At 38.3% G+C, this 21,281-nt stretch overlaps 1 long non-coding RNA gene across 4 annotated transcripts in view; it reads right to left on the bottom strand.

Moving 5' to 3' along the window:
- Positions 1–21,281, bottom strand: part of LOC306664554 — a 320,843-nt gene that overhangs the window by 262,187 nt on the left and 37,375 nt on the right. For all 4 annotated transcript variants that reach the window (XR_013764738.1, XR_013764739.1, XR_013764740.1 and 1 more), the window contains exon 2: positions 17,535–17,626. This is a non-coding gene — a long non-coding RNA (uncharacterized lncRNA). The remainder of the gene's footprint in view (positions 1–17,534; positions 17,627–21,281) is intronic.

The raw sequence follows: 21,281 nt of genomic DNA, 5'->3' as shown, positions 1-21,281 counted from the left end.
CTCACCAAATACAATGCTTCCCCCAATCTCCCAGGTTTATTGCAGAAGTGGAGGAACAATCGTTAATGTCTGCACTTCCTCTTGTGAATTAGTTAATGCAAAGTCTTCTCTTTCTGAATCTGATTACAATGTGACTAGTCAGCAGGACATATTCTCTAGGTTTTGTTGTTGTTGTTGTTGTTTTTGTTTTCTTATTGAACATGATAAGTTTGCACAGAAATATTCATACTCTCCTTTTTGGTTCCCCTTGTGATTGTACTAATTTCTGAGATATCATGGTTATTGAACTTAGTGATTCAAAGCAAACATGTAGTTGTTTCTGCCTGAGCAAATCTGGACCATCCTTGCATGGACATCATTCATACCCTTAGTTTCATCATTATGGTGTTCTAGACAGAGCAGTATCACATAGAATCATAGACTATATTAATCAGCTTTCTGTTACTATAACAAAATACCTTAGATACATAACTTAAAAAGGAAAAAGGTTTATTTTAACTCACAGCTTTGGAGGTTTTGACCTGATTACATGGCCCCATTGCTTTGGACCTGTGACAAGGCAGTACATCATGGTGGGAGCACATAGCAAAGTAAAACTCCTCACCTCATAACCAGGAAGGAAAAGAGAGTGAGGAAGGGCTGGGCTCCCACAGTCTCCTTGGAGGGCACATCCCCAATGATCTAAAACCTCCCACCTCTCTGAGATTCTGCCATCTCTCAGCAGCACTAACCTGGGGATTAAATTTTTAACATATATGAGGGTTTTTTTGAAATTTTATTTTTTTATTTGTTCTTTTTAGGTATACATGACAGTAGAAAGTGAATTTTGATATATTATACATGATGGAGTATAACTTATTCTAATTAGGATCCTGTTCTTGTGGTTATACATGATGTGGAGATTCACTGGTGGTATATTCATATATGAATATGGGAAAGTTATGTTGGATTCATTCCACTGTCTTTACTATTTCCTTTCCCAATCCCTTCCCTTCATTTTCCTTTGTCTAATTCACTGAACTTCTATCCCTCCCACCCGATTGTGTGTTAGCATCTGCATATCAGAGAGAAAATTCCACCTTTGGTTTCTTGGGATTGGCTTATTTCATTTAGCAAAACAGTCTCCAGATCCATCCATTTACCAACAAAACTCATAAACTCATTCATTTTTATGACTGAGTAATATTCCATTATATATATATATATATATATATATATATATATATATATATATATACATCACGTTTTCTTTATCTGTTCATCTGTTGAAGGGCATCTAGGTTGATTCCATAACTGAGCTATTGTGTGGACTGAGCTGTAAACATTGATGTAGTTGCATCACTATAGTATGCTGATTCTAAGTCCTTTGGGTATAAACCAAGGAATGGGATAACTGGGTCAAATGGTGGTTCCATTCCAAGTTTTCTGAGGAATCTCTATACTCCTTTCCAGAGGGGTTTCATCAATTTTGCAGTCCCACCAGCAATGTGAGTGTTAACACATGAGTTTAGTGAATATTTGAGGTAACTATAACAGAACTTCTAAAGCATTTTTTTAATAGGTAACTAATTGAATTTTGTTTTTTCACGTTTTCATCAAGTCATATTTTCTAGATTGGTATTCAGAATCAACTCCTAAAGCATGACATGAATTTCATGATAAATCCGTCCTGTCTTATTTTCTGGTTTTTTCTTTCTTTCTTTCTTTTTCATAGAACACATTTTTTTTTTAACACAAATGGGGTACAACTTTCATTTTTCTGGTTGTACACAAAGTAGAGTCACATCATTCGTGTTATCATACATGTACATAGGGTAATGATGTTTGCCTCATTCCATTATCTTTCCTTCCCCCTGCCCTATCCCCTCCCTTCATTTTGCTCTACACAATCCATCCTTCCTCCATTCTGCCCTTACCTCCTCTCCCCCTTATATATGATCATTCACTTATCAGAGAAAACATTCAGCCTTTGGTTTTTTGGGATTGGCTTATTTCACTTAGCATAATATTCTCCAACTCCATCCATTTACCTGCAAATGTCATAATTTTATTCTTCTTTATGGCCAAATAATATTCCATTGTGTATAAATACCACAGTTTCTTTATCCATTCATCTATTGAAGGGCATCTAGGTTGGTTCCACAATCTAGCTATTGTGAATTGAGCTGCTATAAACATTGATATGGCTACTTTACTGTAGTATGCTGATTTTAAGTCCTTTGGGTACAGGCCAAGAAATGGAATAACTGGATCAAATGGTGGTTCCATTCCAAGTTTTCTGAGGAATCTCCATACTGCTTCCCAGAGGGGTAGCATCAATTTTGCAGTCCCACCGGCAATGTGAGTGTTAACACATGAGTTTAGTGAACACTCAAGGTAACTATAACAGACCTTCTAAAACATTTTTATTCCATTTTAATCGATTTTTTAAAATCTTTGTATCCATTCAGATTGACAAGCACACAGTAGATGCACAATTATTTTAGTTGAAAAGATGGACTTGAGAAGGAAGGAAGAGAGAAAAGAAAGGAAGAAAGGAAAGTCTGATGGTGAGAGAAATTTACACGAGGGGAGGCGCGAGAGGGATTGATTTCGGACTTTCCTTCCCACTGATGTCCTTACTATTTCTGAAAGTCACCAGGGAATGCCTCACAATGCCTCTGAATAAATAATCCCCCAGACTTTCTCAGACTCTTCCACGTAAAATCGACGACAGGTCAGTAAGCCTTACCGTGACCCTTGCTGCAGGACACTGTGGCTCCTGGTGCTTCCCGTTGGGAATTTGCACTGTGTGAAAACCATACTTGCTGAAGCCTGTGTGACCCAGAGGGGATACCTGCTCTCCTTATCAGGGTTTCTCAACCGAGGCACTATTTGCTTTTGACCCAATAATTCTTTGTTGGGGATGATGTGGTTGGGGACTGACCTGTGCATGAACAGCTGTCAAATGGCATCGAAGGCCATCACCAGAGCAAATCCCCTACCCAGTCCTGATGCCAAAAATGCCCCAGTCAATGAAAATATCATCCAGGGACTTGGAGAGCGTTGCCTGCCGCAGAGAAGCACAGCCATGTGGCGACTTACCTTGGGACGACAGCCAACACACCTTGTAGATTTTCCAGTGGGGTGGGGACCCCTCTTCAAATTTCTCCCTGACAGTCAGTTACAGATCTCTTGGGCTCTGCTGAGGGATCAGCCTCCAGGTAGACTCTGTGATGCAGCCTGACTCTCCCCTCCCCAATGGCCTCCGGCTACCTGATGATGTCTGTGTCTCACACAGCGACTGCGCACCAAGCCCTCCGCACATCTCTGGATTGAAGTACGTTAGCCAGGGCTGTGCTACTTCCTGACAAGGAGGCAGTCTAGGCCCCGTAGGGAACGATTCTGCCGGAATGGGCTCAAAGTTTGACCAGCTCATAAAAGGCCATAAGGAAACTCTCAAGAGGCAGAATAGCAGTATGTTCCAAGGTTAAGAGTTTAGGCTCTGAATTTGGATATTCTCGATTAGAATCGTAGCTCTGCAAGTTACCAATATCTGTAACATTGAGCAAATAACTGCTGTCTACCTCAGTTGTGATAATCTCCAAAATGAATATAATTATAATATAATATAATTATAATACCTCTCCCAAAACTATTATGGGGTTTAAATAAGGGACTACCTGAGATATTATTTAGAAAGATGTTTAATATATGTTAGCTATTATTCATACATCTATGATAATGACAGATCTTACAACAGTACCTGCTGTATACTGTTAAAACACAATAAGCACACATAACAATAAAAAATATTTTCTCATAGTCATTAAGTTTGTAATTAAATAAAATGCCATATTACATATTGTTTGATGTTTTTGTACAAAACTAACATTCTTGATCCTGCCCTTATCGGCACATTATTCAGTAAATGTTTTAGTAACATGCTGCTCTGGTATTTTCAAAAAGTTTAAAGAAAAAAATATATTGTGTTAAATGATTAGCGTCCACTTTAAGCTATATTATCGGTGGTCATTTCAGTAGCCTTAATTTTCCTGCTCTAAAGCATCCTTATCCAATAGCATCTCATTCCTCATATTCTCTCAAAATCTGTACAACTGTGTGCATATCTATCTGTACACACGCAAAAGTGGCTACGTGAATACTATGAGAGACGAAGTGCAGCTTCTTAATGATTCGTAGATTACCACGGGGACACTGGAGTGACCTCAAGGTGATGAGAAGAGTTTCCTGGTGACATATTATAGAGTAAGAAACAGGAAATGCAGAAGAGGAAAGTATTTTTGGAAACAAAATGACAAGTTCTACTTAAACATGTATAAATGGAAAAGAAGAGTTGAGAGGGAGCCTGGGTCAGTCGTGACCTCAGTTCACCTTAAAGAATAAGACCATTCTCTTACAGGGGCTGGAGGAGAATGAAGAAAATCTGCAAAGGAATTCAAACTTAACTACAAATTTTGGAAGCCCAGAGAAACTATTTGGATAGCTCTGTTATGGTCACAAATGATCTTCCACTAACAGTCTGGATTTTCTAAGGAAAGTTCCCTTCGTTACTGTAACACATCATTCAAGTTAAAAAGACAAAGGCATTGTTGCCCCTGCCAAACCAGAACATGTGACCATCGCTCTTTTAACTGTTTTAATTTCTAAATATCACTATCATTGATCTATAAAAATCAATAAGACAAATGACATTTATAGTTCTCAAAGGCAGAAGAGGTATTAGCAGTTTCATTTCATAGATATGAAAACCAAATCTCGGGTAACTTAAGTAATGTACAGGGTCCCAGAGGGGGAAAGCAGGAACTAAAACCTAGTCTTTGTAAGTTCTACTTCAGTGTTCATTTGTATCATCTCCTGTTCATTCATTTTTAGTAGACATTTAATAAATATTTGTCTAAGAAATGAAGAAATTAACCTCTGTCTCCTTTACATAAAAGCAGTTACAATCTCAAGAGGCAGCCTTCTATTTTCAGCAGTGTTAAAATATTGCTTTTATCAAAAGCTTTGTAATAGGATGTTTGACAAACTGCAAAAGGGCTCCTTGTCCATCAAGATCACAAAATGTCATGTAAAAAAGAACAGTGGATAATAGTCCACATAGTCTCCCATAAGCTTAAACAAGAAGGAAATGGGCACACAGCTATACTTCTCAGTTTGTGGGCAACAGCCTGTTTGAGCTTTTATTGTAGACTCTTCCTAGTAGATAAGTAGGAAATAAAAGTGGCACTATTCTTGCCTCACCAGAATGAAAACAAAAATCAGAAAAAGATAAGGGAATTTACCTAAGATCACACAGATAGTCGATTAAGGGAAAAAATAGATCTCAATTGCTTTTGCCTGTTTTTTCCAATAGTTTTGCTACCAGCTAGTACATAAATGGGTAAATTGAAGGGTGGCTTCAAAGCAAGTGAAATCTCCTTTCATTTACTGGTCTTGCTATGGAACCTCACTACGTGACTCACTGTGGTGCAGAGTTTAATATGCTAAGTCCATCCTTAGAATTAACGTGAGGAGCTTGTCCACTAAATTCTTGAAGAAGCTGCTTTTAACATGAATTTGACTCACTATAGAGATTACACCTAAGAACACCGCCTTGGAGAGACACAGCAACTATTGGAAGAGGCCAACAATCACCATTTTATTTCCTCTGCTATTTCTTAAACCTATATGCAGAATCTTTTACCACTCTCCATCTGATGACATTAACCAGTCCCCTCTGTAAAGCGGTGTTATGGTTTAGATATGTAGTGTTCCCTGAAAGCTCATGTGTGAGACAAAGAGAGAATGTTCAAAGGTGAAATGACTACATAATGAGAGGTGTGACCTAATCAGTGGATAAATCCACTGAAGTAGATTAATTGGGCAGTACCTGTAGACAGGGTGTCGCTGAAGGAGGCGAGTCACTGGGGGTGTACCTTTGGGGTTTATGTTTTGTCCTTGTGAGCAGAGTCATGTCCTGATTGCCATGTCCTGAGCTGCTTTCCTCCACCATGCCCTTCCACCATGATATTCTGCCTAACTTAAGCCCAGAGCTGTGCAGTCAGCCAACATGGACTGAACCTCTGAAACAATGAGACAAAATAAACTTTCCCTCCTTTAAGTTGTTCTTGTCAGGTTTTTTGGTCACAGCAACACAAAACTAACTAAAACAAATGGGATAATAACAGTATTCTGCCTAATGAGTTTATAAGAATTAAATGAGTTCATATCTAAGGCATTTAAAATACAAGTATTTGTTAAAGAATAAATAGTTGGCTTTCTTCCCTGCTATACTGTCTGTGTACACAAGTACAAAATTTGCATTTTTCCAGACTTTTGCAATTGTTTAACAACAAAAAGGTAAAGGAAAATATTGAACAAGAAAAATATTTCTGGCAAAGGTCATTTAAGGATCTGATCATATGGGAAAAAATGCTTTCCTAGGCTGAAAGAATTTTTTTTTCTTTTCTGACACAAGAGAGAAAGAAATTATTTTCTCTATAAATTTCTGCAAATGTAAAGAGCCATAATTAGCAATTAATCAAAATTCCCTGCTAAGGGTACACAGAGCAGTGGATGCTTCTTGCTTTATTTTGTCATCTAGAAACATTTCCAGGAAGCGACACCTTCTTACACAAGGGTCTAAAATGCAAATTAATTGTAATTCTGAGGGACTTGAATCTGAGCAGAAAAGGACACAACAATGTGAAGTTTTCTTGAATCCCTGAGGGTTTAGAGGTGTAGAAGTATTGGATATATAGAAATAGAACAAGAAGGCTGCTGCGGCCCATTTTCCTAATTTAGAAATTGACAGGACAAACCCTAGAAGTAGCCTTTGGCGCTAGTTGATATTCAAGAGGCCAGGTAAGCTAAGGAGGCATGTCTCTGCACAGGAAAATTACTAGACCTACTGAAGGCATCCAGATGAGAAAATAAGTCCGAAGCAGGCCTTCCTACTAAATACACTGAAACCTCAGTCTAAAGTAAAATATTTATTTAAACTCTGGTACTAAGCTTCGTTTGAGTGTTAAATGACTGAATCATGCCACATAAAGATTGTCCTAAATATAAAGGGCTGTTACCCTCAGAATTACACTACTTTGTGATCAGGAAAAAGAGTAGTATTTTACAAAAAAGGGCCATAACAAAGACAACCAAGTTACTAGGGCTAAAGCCAGGTAGAATATTTCTATGTATAGTTGTTTCATTTCTAACCCCCCATTGCATTTGTCAAATTTAGAATCTGAAAAAGCAACCTTGAAGTTACGAACTGAGCCAGCTGAATCTTTCCTAATCCAGTTTGCATCAAGATGATAATACAGCTGTGAACTTCAGAGTCTTCGTAATAAAAGGTCCCAATTAACGAGGTACCCCAGAAGATGCTGCTGAAACCCACTGTCCATGTTGATTTAAGGAACTTTTTTAAAAACCATCCCCACAGAACACATACTAAGTTACTGGTAGGACTGTCATTAAAATGATGTGGAATACAGTTCCAAGTTTGGAGTCACGCTTATTTGCAGTCAAACCCTGTTTCTCATTTAATTGTCTGTAACTTTGGGAACATCTCTGAGCATGTTTGGCCACAAATTTCTTACCTATAAAGTGGATGTAATAGTATTAACCACATATCTTTGTGAGGAATAAATTAGATAATTTATGAGAAACATTTATAAGGTAAACATGCAGCAAATGGAAGCTATTTTTATTGACCTAAAAAAGGGAAAAATCTAGTTTCCATTAACCGTATTAGTTTCTTATCACAATGTGTATGAAATGATGAAAGCATTTCACAGGTTCTATTGAAATTAAATAGAAGGGTTTCTCCCTTTTAATTAAAGGAAGAGGATATAAAGCCCTAGATTAGGGACTCCTGCTTCGGGTGTCTGTGCTTAATACCTGTGAATACTTCCAGTAGGGATTGTCTCTGTTACTATCTCTACTGAAAATGTTATTACCCAACATTGACAACTTCACTGTAGTTTAAAAACCCTTTCAAGATACTTTTCTCTTACCATTTTCATACAAAGTACTTACTTTCCTATTTGAGTACAGTTAGTTGTAGGTAAAGGAAGAAATGATCTGCCTTTAGCATTTGATTACATGAGCTGTTCAGTTACAGTCAGATGATGCAGTTATCTGCAAGATTGGAAAGGTAGAATGGTAGGGACCAATCTGGGTCTTCCTTTGGGCCGAAGTAACACCTTCAATTTATATATTGAAAGTGCCTTCAAAAGTAAATTAGCATATATTATCAATGACAGTGTCTAGGAGTTCAGTTGTAATGACAAAGCATTGCTTTTTGTTTTATTTTGTTGTTTTGCTCTGTTTTGGAAGTAAGTAGCTATACAACAGATTTTTCTATTGGAAATTGAATTAGGGACCTAAATTTCTAACTATGATATTGTCTACTTAGAATACTGTCCACAATAGTCTGACATAAAGAGTTCCATGGAAATAATTTGTAAAGTATAATAACACAAAGTATTCAAGCCAAATGTTGAAACTGGGATAAATATTAAAGCAACAAAATTAGCAAGAGTAATTTATCTGACCTTTTATTCTTATAAGCAAATTTGCCATGAATTTGGCTTACCTAACTTTCATATGTTTTATCTCATGTAACGAATAAACAGAAAGCTATATAATGAGCAACAAATTAAAAGTATCACCTTCTGTACCTCTGTCTTTCTTTCTAATTAAGAAAGATGTTAATTGAATTAGAATGACTGAGACCCCGTGTGACAATCTCCTGGGTATTGCAATTGGTTTGTGGGCTGTTGCCCAGGATCCTTCACTGGAGTGACTCCTGCCTGGATTGGGAATGAACACAATCCTCACCTACAAAGCAACCCTCATTTGTGAAGGAACAGTGCCAATGGACAAGGAAATATACCCCGCCCAAATGAGATCGTCTTTAACATTTACAGAGGAAGTACCCTCTTTTACTACTCAGTTGTGGTTCATTCTCTGTACAGCTTTCTTAACTCAGCCTCCATCACATCTAGACCTTTCGGTGACTTTTCACAACAGCCCATGGAACATCTGAAGACTCTGCCACCTGGTCTGGAACTAGGTTTCCACTCTGGTCTCTTTGTCCTCCCATTCCACCCATCATATATCCCGATTCGTCTTACCCCCCCATCCACATGCCCTGCATCTTCTCACCAAATAGGTATGTACAGATGTCCCTAGACCAGCAGGGCTATGTCCCAGTAGACCTATCATGAGTGAAAATATGGAAGGCAGGAAGTAGGTTAAGTTGACACACTTAACCTACCCAGTATCATGGCTCAGCAGCACAGTGCACTGTAGAGCTGGTGTTTCCCCTCTAACCCTGGAGCTGGGGCTCCTTGCCACTGCCAGCACCACCAGGGAGTCTCTAACATACCACGGACTGCCCGCCCGTCTGGGAGGAAATCAAAATTCAAAATGCAAAAGTGTAGTTTCTACTGAATGTGTCTGGCTTTCACACCACCATAAAGTCAAACAGCTTAGGGTTAGGACCACTTATACTCACTTTGTTACAGTCACAGGAAAATTCTTGTGTCTCTCCCATCTCTGGAATAACAAATGAGTAATGAATCTAGTCAAACCTACCACTCCAGACCCAGCCCATGTTCCACATCTTCTGATAAATTCTTTATTGCTCGTCTCAGATGAAAATAATATCACCTTTTTTAATTTCCTTACCTCTTTATCTGACTCTTCCACTGAGTCTGTCCTATTCCTCTCTACCCAGTAGATGTTGAACTCCTTGAGAATGAACACTATGTCTTATTCACTTTTGTAGCCCTGATGTAGCCCCAATATTTATTCCATTTTGGGCACCTATTGGGTATTTATGAAATAAAATTTTTGATTCAAAACTAAATTTATAAATTATCACATCCAAATATAATTTCAAAATCTTGCTTAGGATACTTTGGATAGTGTGTATAATACCCTCTCTTTAATTTAGAAAGATTTAATAAGAATAGTTGAAGAGAAATAAGGCAAAAATAGAGATAATCAAAATATCAAAAATATCAAGACTAGGGAAATAGTTTTGACTTAATATTATCAAAACATCTGATAAGGTAATTCTTTTGTCTTAAGCTAATTTAAGACAGTGAATATCAACTTTCTTGAATAAAGACAGAATGTTTGAGATTAAAGTAATAAAAATATGTAATACAACCTTAATTTTCAAGGATTCCATAAATAAGATATACTTAAATAAACCAACACAGAAAATAGCATATTCAGATGCTGAGAGGGTATACAAACAAAGTTGAAAGTTTGGAGAAGAAACATGCTTTCCGTGAAGAATTTGTGAAATTTAAAACGGACTTTGGGGCCTAGGGAAAGTGGGTATAGACAGAAATTGGTGTAGAAAACGTTCTGCAGAGTGAAGAATATGAGCAAAGATATTGAGGTGAGACACTTTCCAGAACAATTACAATTTTCCAGAAATATAAGGTATAAGTAAGTGGTTAGCATTTGTGGCGGGCGAAACCCGGGGCCCAGGGTTACACCACCTGCATCTAAAGATGGCGACTGGCAGAGAGCAAACCGCGTCCTGAATATGCATGGAGAATGGCAGGAAGCATTTACAATTGGCTGCATGATAATCAGTTCAGCCGCCTAGCGCGTGGACAGATATACTTTACATGTATGCTCCAGCGAGTGATCACTTGACCTTTAACAGGATTGGATGGACATATCTGGTTACAATTGCTTATGCATGAGATTGCTTATATATTGAGGGTGTTATTTGAATAAAGGGGAAGCTGCTTCATGAACCTCTGAAGTGTATGTGTCTTTCATCCCGCTAGCTGGGCAAAGAAGCCGCAGTTTTCCGTAAGTGGTGGCCCGAACCGCAATCAAACGAGGATCAGACTGGGAATTGGTGAGCGCTCAGATATATAAAAGACAGTTTTGCTAGCGTAATTAACGAGAAGGTTTCCCTATTTGAGGAAACGGTGGCCTTAAGGTTTTAACAGAAGGTTCCCCTAGAGAGGGAATATTAACTGAAGATTCTCCTAGAGAGAGAATATATTAAAAGGCTGTCCCAAGAGACAGCAAAGGACGTCCCATAACGAATATGTGTAAGTTAATTGTGTTACCTTTCCTTGTTTGGTTTCTGTTTGTTGTTGTTGCTGTTGTTGTTGTGACATTAGTTCGTTTCTGTCTGACTTCCAAAAATCCAAAATTTCAAAAACAGTTAAGAGAAGGGGAAAAGATATTGAAAACTGTAAAAAAAGAACAATCAAGTAGAGCTTCTGAAAGAGAAAGTAGATGTTCAGATCTCTGTGCCTCCGCCAGAGTAGTATTAACTCCAGAGAAGGGAGTACAGCCAATACCAACTTCGGTTGTCGGCCCATTACATAAAGGAACAGTGGGACTAGTTCTGGGGAAGAGTTCTTCTGCTTTAAAAGGATTAAATATTGTCCCTGGAGTTATAGACCCTGATTTTACAGGAGAAATAAGAATCCTGGCTTCTTCACCAAGAGGTGTAGCAATAATAGCTCAGGGTGATCGCATAGCACAATTGTTGGTCTTACCCAGTTGCTATGATCAATATCCATCAAAAAATATTATTAGGGGAAATAAAGGGTTAGGTTCTACTGGCCAAAATATGGTCATGTTAACATGGGGTTTAAAAGATAGGCCTATGACAAAGTTAGTGATAGAAGGCAAAAGTTTTGAGGGCTTATTAGATACTGGGGCTGACAAAAGTATTATCAAAATTACAGAATGACCCAAAGCCTGGCCACTTCAGCAGGCAGATCAGACTTTAAGGGGATTGGGTATGGCTTCCAATCCTAACAAAAGCACAGCCATATTAAAATGGAAGGTGGCTAACCAGGAGTTATGTTCTGATACTGCCCGATGTAATGCAGTTGCGAGCAATCCTCAATGGAATCTAAACATGCTGACAGGCCAAGCACCATATGAAGGGCAAGGTAATCAGATTAATTTTCACCCTGGTGTGTATCAACAAATTAACTCTCAACTTTTAATCTATCCTTATATGGATGATATTTTGCTAGCTCATAAGGAAAAACCTGACTTAGAGCAATGTTATAATTCCTTACTAAAGTCACTGGAAAGATGGGGCTTACATATTTCCATTAATAAAGTACAAATCACAGACACCAAAAACTTCCTGGGATCTATCATGAATCAAACTATGGTTAAACCCACAAAAATTACCGTTCAGGTGGACGAGCTTAAAACTTAAAATGATTTTCAAAAACTTTTGGGTGATATTAATTGGATTAGACCTTACCTTCATTTACTCACCTCAAGTTTGGGCCCCCTGTTTGATATTCTTAAAAGTGATTCTGACCCTCTTTCTAAGCGAGTGCTTACCCCTAAGGCTCAAACAGCTCTCAAGCTAGTTGAAACAGCTATGGAAAAGGTTCATCTTGATTGTATTGACCTAGCTAAGACTTTATCATTCATTGTCTTGGCCACAAATAAGTTACCCACAGGAGTGTTTTGGCAAAAGGGTCCTATTCTATGGGTTCACATGAATTATGCCCCTAACAAGGTCTTAGCCTTGTTTACTGAATCTGTGGCAGAATTAATCCTTAAGGTGTTAAAAGTATCCCTTTCCACCTTTGGATCACATCCCTCAACTATCACTACCCCATATACTACTGATCAGATACAATATCTTATTAATAATTCAAATTCATGGGTGATAGTCTTTACTAGTACTTCTGCTGTGTTTGACAATCATTTGCCATCTGATCCTCTTCTCCAATTTTGGAGTCAACATCCTATAATTTTTCCTAAAGTCACCCGAAAAGAACCTATTACAGGAGCTACCCTTATATTTACTGATGGATTAAAAAATGGTACGGGTGCTATTACTATAGATAATATTTCAGAAACATTGCTGTTTAATACTCTATCTGCACAACAAATGGAACTATTAGTAGCTATAGAAGTATTCAAAACCCACCATGAGCCTTTTAACCTATTCTCTGATAGCAAATACATTGTTAATGCTGTTCAAAATTTAGAATTAACTGGTATGATTTCCTCACCTCCACTATTACTAAATATTTGCAAAGTTTACAAAAACTTATTTGGGACAGAAAAAAATCCTTTTTTTATTGGGCATGTTCAGGCTCATACTGGCCTTCCAGGTCCTTTAAGTTTACACAATGATTTAACAGATATGGCCACCAGAGACCCACACATCTTTAATACACTTGAAAATGCAAAAACTTTTCATTCCAAATTTCATGTAAATGCTTCCACTCTACGCACACGCTATAAAATTACTAAGGCAACAGCTCGGGACATAGTGAAGTCTTGTGCTAAATGTGTTACACTTATTCCTAACCCCTCGTTAGTAGTAAATCCAAAAGGGCTTCAGCCCAACCATATTTGGCAAATGGATGTAACTCATTATTCAGAATTTGGAAAACTACAATTCATTCATGTGTCTGTTGATACCTTTTCAGGATTTATTATGGTCTATGCTCTTACTGGAGAAAAAACCAAAGATGTAATAACACACTGTTTACACTCTTTCTCCATCCTACGAGTTCTCAAACAAATTAAAACAGATAATGGTCCTGGATATACGTCCCAGGCCTTTAAACAATTTTGTTCCACCTTTGATATTCAACATGTCACAGGAATTCCCTGGACAAAACATTGTTGAGCATGCCCATTTAATGCTTAAAAACATGCTTTATAAACAAAAAGGGGGAATAGGGGCATCATTCAGATCCCCAAAAGACAAATTGTCTGTTGTCCTGTTCATTTTAAATTTTTTAAATCTTGATTCTGAGGGCCGATCGGCTGCTGACCGTCATTCAGAGCCTAATAAAAAGCATCTACCTCAAGTGCTCTGGAAGGACATTCTATCAGGACAATGGAAAGGCCCAGATCCGGTATTAATCTGGACCCGAGGGTCTGTTTGTGTTTTCCCACAGGACGCACAATCGCCAATTTGGGTGCCGGAGAGATTGGTCAAGGCCTCAACAGAGACCCAAAAACAGGAAGAAGATGAGGAGGCTTCTCCCGCTGATGGTGCTGGCGAATTCTCGCCAAGTTAATGGAGGAGGCCCACATGAACTATGGGGGATAGTGAAGATGTGGCCCTATCCTGTACCCCTAACCAACTCCTCTATTCTATATCCTCCTATTTTTACAACATTTGGCCACATTTCTGCAGTCCGCTGTTCTATGGGGAAAAGAATGGTTTGGTTTTTTGTCGAGGGGAGGTCTCTTGTATGTTGGATCTGTCCTGTGCATATACAAAATGCATATACATCCGCGCAGAGAAACAGCCGTTATTCACCAAGCTCTCATCGCACTTGATGCTGGCCCATCCCCCCAAGTCTGGTTAAATATGCTGGGTAAGATTCATGGCTAGAGCCTCATTGTCCAATGATGGGTAAGGATGTTGCTCTGCCGTGGACAACCTAAGACAGGCACGGTCCCTTTTATAAACAGAAAGGGGGAGTTGTGGCGGGCAAAGCCCGGGGCCCAGGGTTACGCCACGTGCATCTAAAGATGGCGACTGCAGAGAGCAAACCGTGTCCTGAATATGCATGGAGAATGGCAGGAAGCGTTTACCATTGGCTGCATGATAATCAGGTCAGCCATACTTTACATGTATGCTCCAGCGAGGAGAGAGTGACTGCTTGACCTTTAGCAGGATTGGATGGACATATGTGGTTACAATTGCTTATGCATGAGACTGCTTATATATTGAGGGTGTTATCCGAATAAAGCGGAAGCTGCTTCATGAACCTCTGAAGTGTATGTGTCTTCTGTCCCGCTGGTCGGGCAGTAAGTGCGAGAAGTGGCGCCGAGCCGCTTGGAGCAAGCCAGGCAAAGAAGTCGCGGTTTTCCGTAAGCAGAGCTGCTTGGAGCAGCCCCGGCAGCAAGAGCGGTTGTCCGTAAGCATTAACAATAATAATACCTAAAGTCTTTTGAGCAGGCCCCATGTGCTGATATTGTTATACACGCTTCATATACTCTAATATCATTTAATTTTTGCAATAATCTATGCATTGAGAACTGTTTTCCATTTAATATATCATGGAAATGAGGCATAGTGCTCAGAAATGAGAAAGACAACTTTGGAGGTAATTTCAAATCATGTTGTAAATTAGGTTGGGGAGGTAATGCCTGATCCTAGAAAACTAGAAGGTATTCACTAGAAGAAAATAAGGATACAGTGGAGGGAGAGGAGACAGCACTGGGAAAGGCATGGAAGTCCAAAGCACCATGGCACGCATACATGTCCAAGGGCAGGGCAAGAGAGCTGCCAGCAGCTAGCTTTTTAAAGTGTGCTGTGTAAATAGGTTGGAGAGTTTGACAAAGAGATGAGAAAGAACTTGCCAGGCCGAGGAACTTTCTTTTATAGGGAGACTTGCAGGGTATGATGAGTAGGTTTTCATTTTAAATGGATTGTCCTTACAGCCCTGTGGAAGGTATTTGGGGGAGGTCAGGAAGGAGGTAATAAAATGTGCTTTGGATTAGAGAAAAGGGAATGAAGGGAAGAGAAGGGAACTGAGAGTAGGAAAGTTAGAATGAATCCGACTTTACTTTCATACGTTAATAAATGTTCACATATGGATACATGACCAGTGTAAGTCCACATCATGTACAACCAGAAGAATGGGAAGTGTACTTCATATAATATATAATATGTCAAGACACATTCTACTGTCATGTAGCATCCCCCAAAATGTAATAAAACACAGATCTAAAACAGTAGGTCTCACAGGTAAGAAAAAGAGGGAAGATGTACAACACCAAATTGTCCTAAAGTGGATGTCTCAACTCTCATCTCACAATTCCAGTGTGACTTTGGAACTCCTCCCATCAAGAAGTGGGGTCAGTGTTTCCACCCCTGTGAGGACAGTGGAAGGGGAAAACAGTATCTGACTTCCAAGACTAATAACATTTCTTTCCTACTACAAATATTCCGAAATACTAAGAATTTAATTTAGAGTAATTCAAAGGAAGATCATCTTTTTTTCATCACTCCTATTATGTAAAAATATATATCATATTTTCCAATAATCTGTCCAAACTTGCTATAGTCAGATTTTATAATATGTGACTCAATAACAAAACGGCTAGATAGCTGGTAGATTTTGAAACTCTGTTTCTTAGGATGGAAACCTTAAACGAAGAAGTCGGACAAGGAAAAAACTACTAGATGGTACTTAAAAAAAAATAGTAAGTGATCTCATAAATCTTGATTACTCTCAATGTTTGAGTTCTTTTTGCTGGGGTATCACTTCTACTAGATTATTTCTTGAACCAAAAGGCAACACCTAATTGTTTTTCCTCAAAAAAATGAGCAAACTGAAGGAAAATTTCTCCTTGGTACCAGACTGTCTCCATGTTACAGCAAGCACACGACTAGCATCTCTCTGAATAAGCACTGAGAACACCCTCCACAATTAGACTAACTCAAGCCAATGGGAAAAGAAACATGGAGGGCTGCTTCTTACATAGACCTGTGACATATTGTTGGCATGAGGTTCTATTTGTTTATTTTTTTATTTGTTCTTTTTTTATATACATGACAGTAGAATGTGTCTTGACATATTATATATTATATGAAGTACACTTCCCATTCTTCTGGTTGTACATGATGTGGAATTACACTGGTCATGTATCCATATGTGAACATTTATTAACGGATGAAAGTAAAGTCGGATTCATTCTAACTTTCCTACTCCCAGTTCCCCTCTCTTCCCTTCATTCCCTTTTGTCTAATCCAAAGTACTTCTATTTTTCCCTACCCCTGCCCACATTGTGAGTTAGCATCTGCATATCAGAGTCAACATTCAGTCTTTGGTTTGGGGGGTTTGGTTTATTTCACTTAGTATGATATTCTCCAACTCCATCCATTTGCCTGCCTTCTTTAGAGCTGAGTAATATTCCACATGTTCTTTATCCATTCATCTGTTGAAGGACATATAGTTTGGTTCTATAGTTTAGCTATTGTGAGTTGAGCTGCTATAAACATTGATGTGGCTGCATCACGGTAGTATGCTGATTTTAAGTCCTTTGGATTCAAGATCCTATTTGATTCTTACACATCTTCTACCCTGGTTCCTTTAGTCCTTGAGTGTAACTTCTAAGGTTGACAACCAAGGCTACACTTAGTAATCAACTATAGACAATAAATACTTGAAGAACAAAATGGATATGATGAATTAGCTTCCGCATATCAGAGAAAACATTCAGCATTTGGTTTTGGGGGTTTGGCTTAGCTCATTCACCATAAGTGGGGGTGGGACTAGGGAAGAATAGAGTTACTTTATATTAGGTAGAGAAGAGTGAAGGGAGGAGAAGAGGTATAGGAGTAAGAAGGATAGTAGAGTGAAACAGACATTATTACTTATTGTACGTATATGACTGCATGATGGATGTGAACCTACAATAGGTATAATCAGAAAAATGAGAAATTACACTCCATTTATGTATGATCTATCAAAATGTATAAATGCATTCCACTGTCATGTACAACTGATCAGAACAAATTTTAAAAGTAATTAAAATAAAGAGAAACTTACATGTTCACAACTAGAAAAAAAATGGATTTGAGCTCACACAAGGGAGGAAAGACTTCTTTCCTCATCCATCACCAGGTTCGTGGTGGAGACACCTAAAATAAAAGACAAAGGAGAAAAGCATACAAAGTTGCTTACTGAGTTTTACAAGATAAAGGATTCCTCAGAATGAAGACCCAAAGAAAGAGGGAAACGCGTATTTTTACACTTAGGTTGAATGAAGACCAGACGGTGGTGCCGGACTGAGATGGACAAAGGAGGTCTGATCTGCAGGTAATAGAGAGGGATTACCAAGGCCCTTTGTTCAGATTCCTCTCTATCCCCCTGTCCTAGAGACAAGGGCATCGCTAGTGTTTGGGTACAGGGAGAGCCTCTTTTCCATCACACTCGTATGGCCTACCTCTGAAGAGAGAGGAAGAAGGTCAGAACAATCCATCGGCTTCTGTTATTTCCTCAAATGCCAAGATGTTACATTTGGGGGCAGCATGCCCTGAACCTCAATATTACACTTGCTCACTTTACTAAATCTCTTGAGAATATAATACTGAACAACAAGAAGGAATTCCAGAAACAAGATTTCTCTTTCTCTGATATCTTAGAGCATCTTCATCACAGTTTCTCTGCCTCATTATCCCAAGCATCCCCTAACTGAAAATTATCTCTAAGAAAAATTCACTCATGTGATTTGGGGATTAAATTAATGAGTGATGGTCATTCTCCATCAAAAAATGATTAAACAGGGTTAGGGGTGTGGCTCAGTGGTAGATAGCTTGCCTAGCATGTGTGAAACACTGGGTTCAATCCTCAGCATGACATAAAAATAAATAAATAAATAAAGGTATAAAAAAGCTTTCACATTAAAAAAAAAAAAGATTAAACTGGTAAATCTATGAAAGGTCACGTAACACCATATATAAAATAAGAATTGTTTTACTCATATACATTTTTACTTAGGAAGCCCCATATACACATATTGTGTGTGTGTGTGTGTTTCTGTACGTAGGACTATGTTTCAGAAGCTGTCTAATGTTTTTTTAAATATATGATAAAGGTATAGGGTGTTGTAGTTTCTGTGTGCATGCTTGTGTAAAACCTACAGCAGCATACTTTTTTAAAGTAATTGATGGCCAACATTGTATAATATAACAGGAAACACTTGTTTGTTGCTAAGCTAAATGGACAATTTAGGTCATACATATTTATAAGGTTCTGGAATTTTTCCAACAAGTGCTGCAATGTGTAGAGAGAAGAATGGACTTGCATTAAGCATATTTTGGTAATTGGTAATGCAACCTCGCAGCTCCCCTGGGTGTGCAATTCTGAAGGGATCATCTTCTAAGCCATGATGATTACACAAGCTCTAATGCACTGATTTTACATAATTAAATTTTAAAGTAAATTTAATGAAATGCTCAAGAACTTCAGACAATAGGTGCTATTGCTGCAAACAGCGTAGCAAAAAGAGAACTTCCACGTTTCTTCTCTATTTCAACTCAAAGCCAGACTTAATGTGTACTTAAAACGAGTGTGTATCTGTGTGTGCACATGTGTGTGTATACACTTTTAGTTCCATAAAGTGTCCTCTTTTATAAGTAAAATCAAGTGAGGAAGAGAGCAAACAAAAGGCAAGAAAGCAGAAAGAAGGAAGGACCGAGAGAGGGAGGGAGGAGAAAATAAAATGTATCAGCTTTCTCAAACAGAATTGAAACCCCAGCTTACTTTGGAGAAATAATTGAAATCACAGCTTACGTGGGGGCTTTTACACATAAATAGACTGAATCTACCATCCCTTCTTTCCTTCTGAAGGAGAAAAGAAGTGGGACTGTAGTTCACACTGTTATAAACAGATAAAAGTTCAAGTGGTTTAACCAAGCTCGCCTGCCAATTTGTGAAATTAATGCTGAATGGAATGCTTTTGGAGAATTCCACATGAAAGGCCTAAACTAACTACATTTTTATTGGATTCCTTCATTCTACACTATGCTACGCGTAGGGTTACACAAAAACTATTATGACTTGGGCCTTATAATAGAATAGTGTTATTTGATGGAATGTGAATGAGAAGATTTTTATTCCTGTCCTTGAAGAGAAATTTTTGATCAGCTTCAAGACAGACCATTGTCCTGTGGTGGTCCTCCAGTTTCTCTGCTGACTGTTCCATGCTTAAGTGTCATTGTTCCATGATTAACTGAAAGAGATGGGGGAGAGCTCTGTCCACAGTTTGGAATGCCTTCTTGCTTCTTGGCTTCTAGGGTGCCTGTCAATCCTCAGTTTGCAGCTGTATCACTCCAACTCTGCTACTGTCATCCTAGGACATTTTCCCTGTGTGGCTCTATGTCTGCACTGACATTTCATGTGGTGTTTTCATCCTCTTTAAGGATACCACTCATATTGGATTAAGGCCCGCCCGAAGGACCTCATCTTCCCTTGATCAAATCTGCGAAAACCCAACTTCCAAATAAGGTTACATTTATGAGTACTTGGACCTAGAATTTCAATATATCTTTTTTGAGCAATAAATTCAAATACAAAAAAAAAAAAAATACAGTAACTTTACAGTGAAGAAACCTGACAAACACGACTTTAAGTAAGTGATTGATGTTAATATGATCAGTGGTAGGTCATGCTGATTTTATACACCTCCCAATAATAAGTGATGAAAAGGTACCTCATATCTGTCATATTCTTCTTACAACCTCAGGCTAATCAGGACAAACACCTTGCAAAACAAATTGAGAGACGGTCTACAAAAAACCTGCTTGGTACTCTTCTTAACTGCCAAGATCCTGAAAAACAAAGCAAGACTGAGTTCCTTTCATACAGGCATATTATATTCCAACTACATAGGAGATGCTTGCTATGTGGGGATCATTGTTTGAAGAGAAAAAGTGAGAAAAAGATGTTGCAACACTATAACATTGACAGAAAAGTACTTTTAATATTTCAATTCAGTGCTTATTGAATGATGACAGAGGCAAGAGGCAAGTAACTAGACACTTCCCTAGAGCAAGGAAAAATAATTAAGCCTTTAATGACCTTTGCAATTATTTATCCCTCTAACACCCTTTCTGATAATATTTTCCTATTTTGTACACACAATATCATTATATATTACATTTTGATCTACACTTTTATTGTCTGCTGTGCCTAAAAATAAAGAAAATGGAGTTTTTGAATTTGCACCAACAGTGATAGAGTGATCAGTGTTAGACACTGCAGATATTCCTTTCTATAAGGTAGGCAAACTTGATACAGTAGCAAGTCTATTATGTGCAAAACTTGTTGATGGTATATATTTCACCATTGCACAGCTAGCGTAGGTAATGCACAAAGCTCAGGTCTTAAATAGCATGCAAAATATGAGAAGCCAAAATCAAGTTGATCATACACTTAATTCATGTATAAAAAGACTTCAATGAATTTGAAGAGAGTGTAACACTAATGTATAAGGATACTTCAGTGAATTTCAAGAGAATGAGACAGGATAGAATTCTGAAATGGAGAACCAAGAGCCATTTCTTCAAGTTTCAGCTCATGGATTTTACTATCAAGCTGTTTCCTGCACAATCCACCTTCACTCTGCCCAGATGGCATTGTCAACTGTGAGATTTCATTCCCCTCTAACACTCAGGACCCAGTGTTGGCATACAGCAGGCAACACACTCACCCTGGCCAGTCTAATCTGAAACCATGATGCTTGGGTGAAAGATCAAGCTCTTATTCCTGATTATTGGAGAATTCAATTCTCTC

Source organism: Sciurus vulgaris, assembly GCF_902686455.1.
Source record: "Sciurus vulgaris genome assembly, chromosome: 6".
NCBI lineage: Eukaryota > Metazoa > Chordata > Mammalia > Rodentia > Sciuridae > Sciurus > Sciurus vulgaris.
This window is presented reverse-complemented; position numbering and strand designations above follow the sequence as displayed.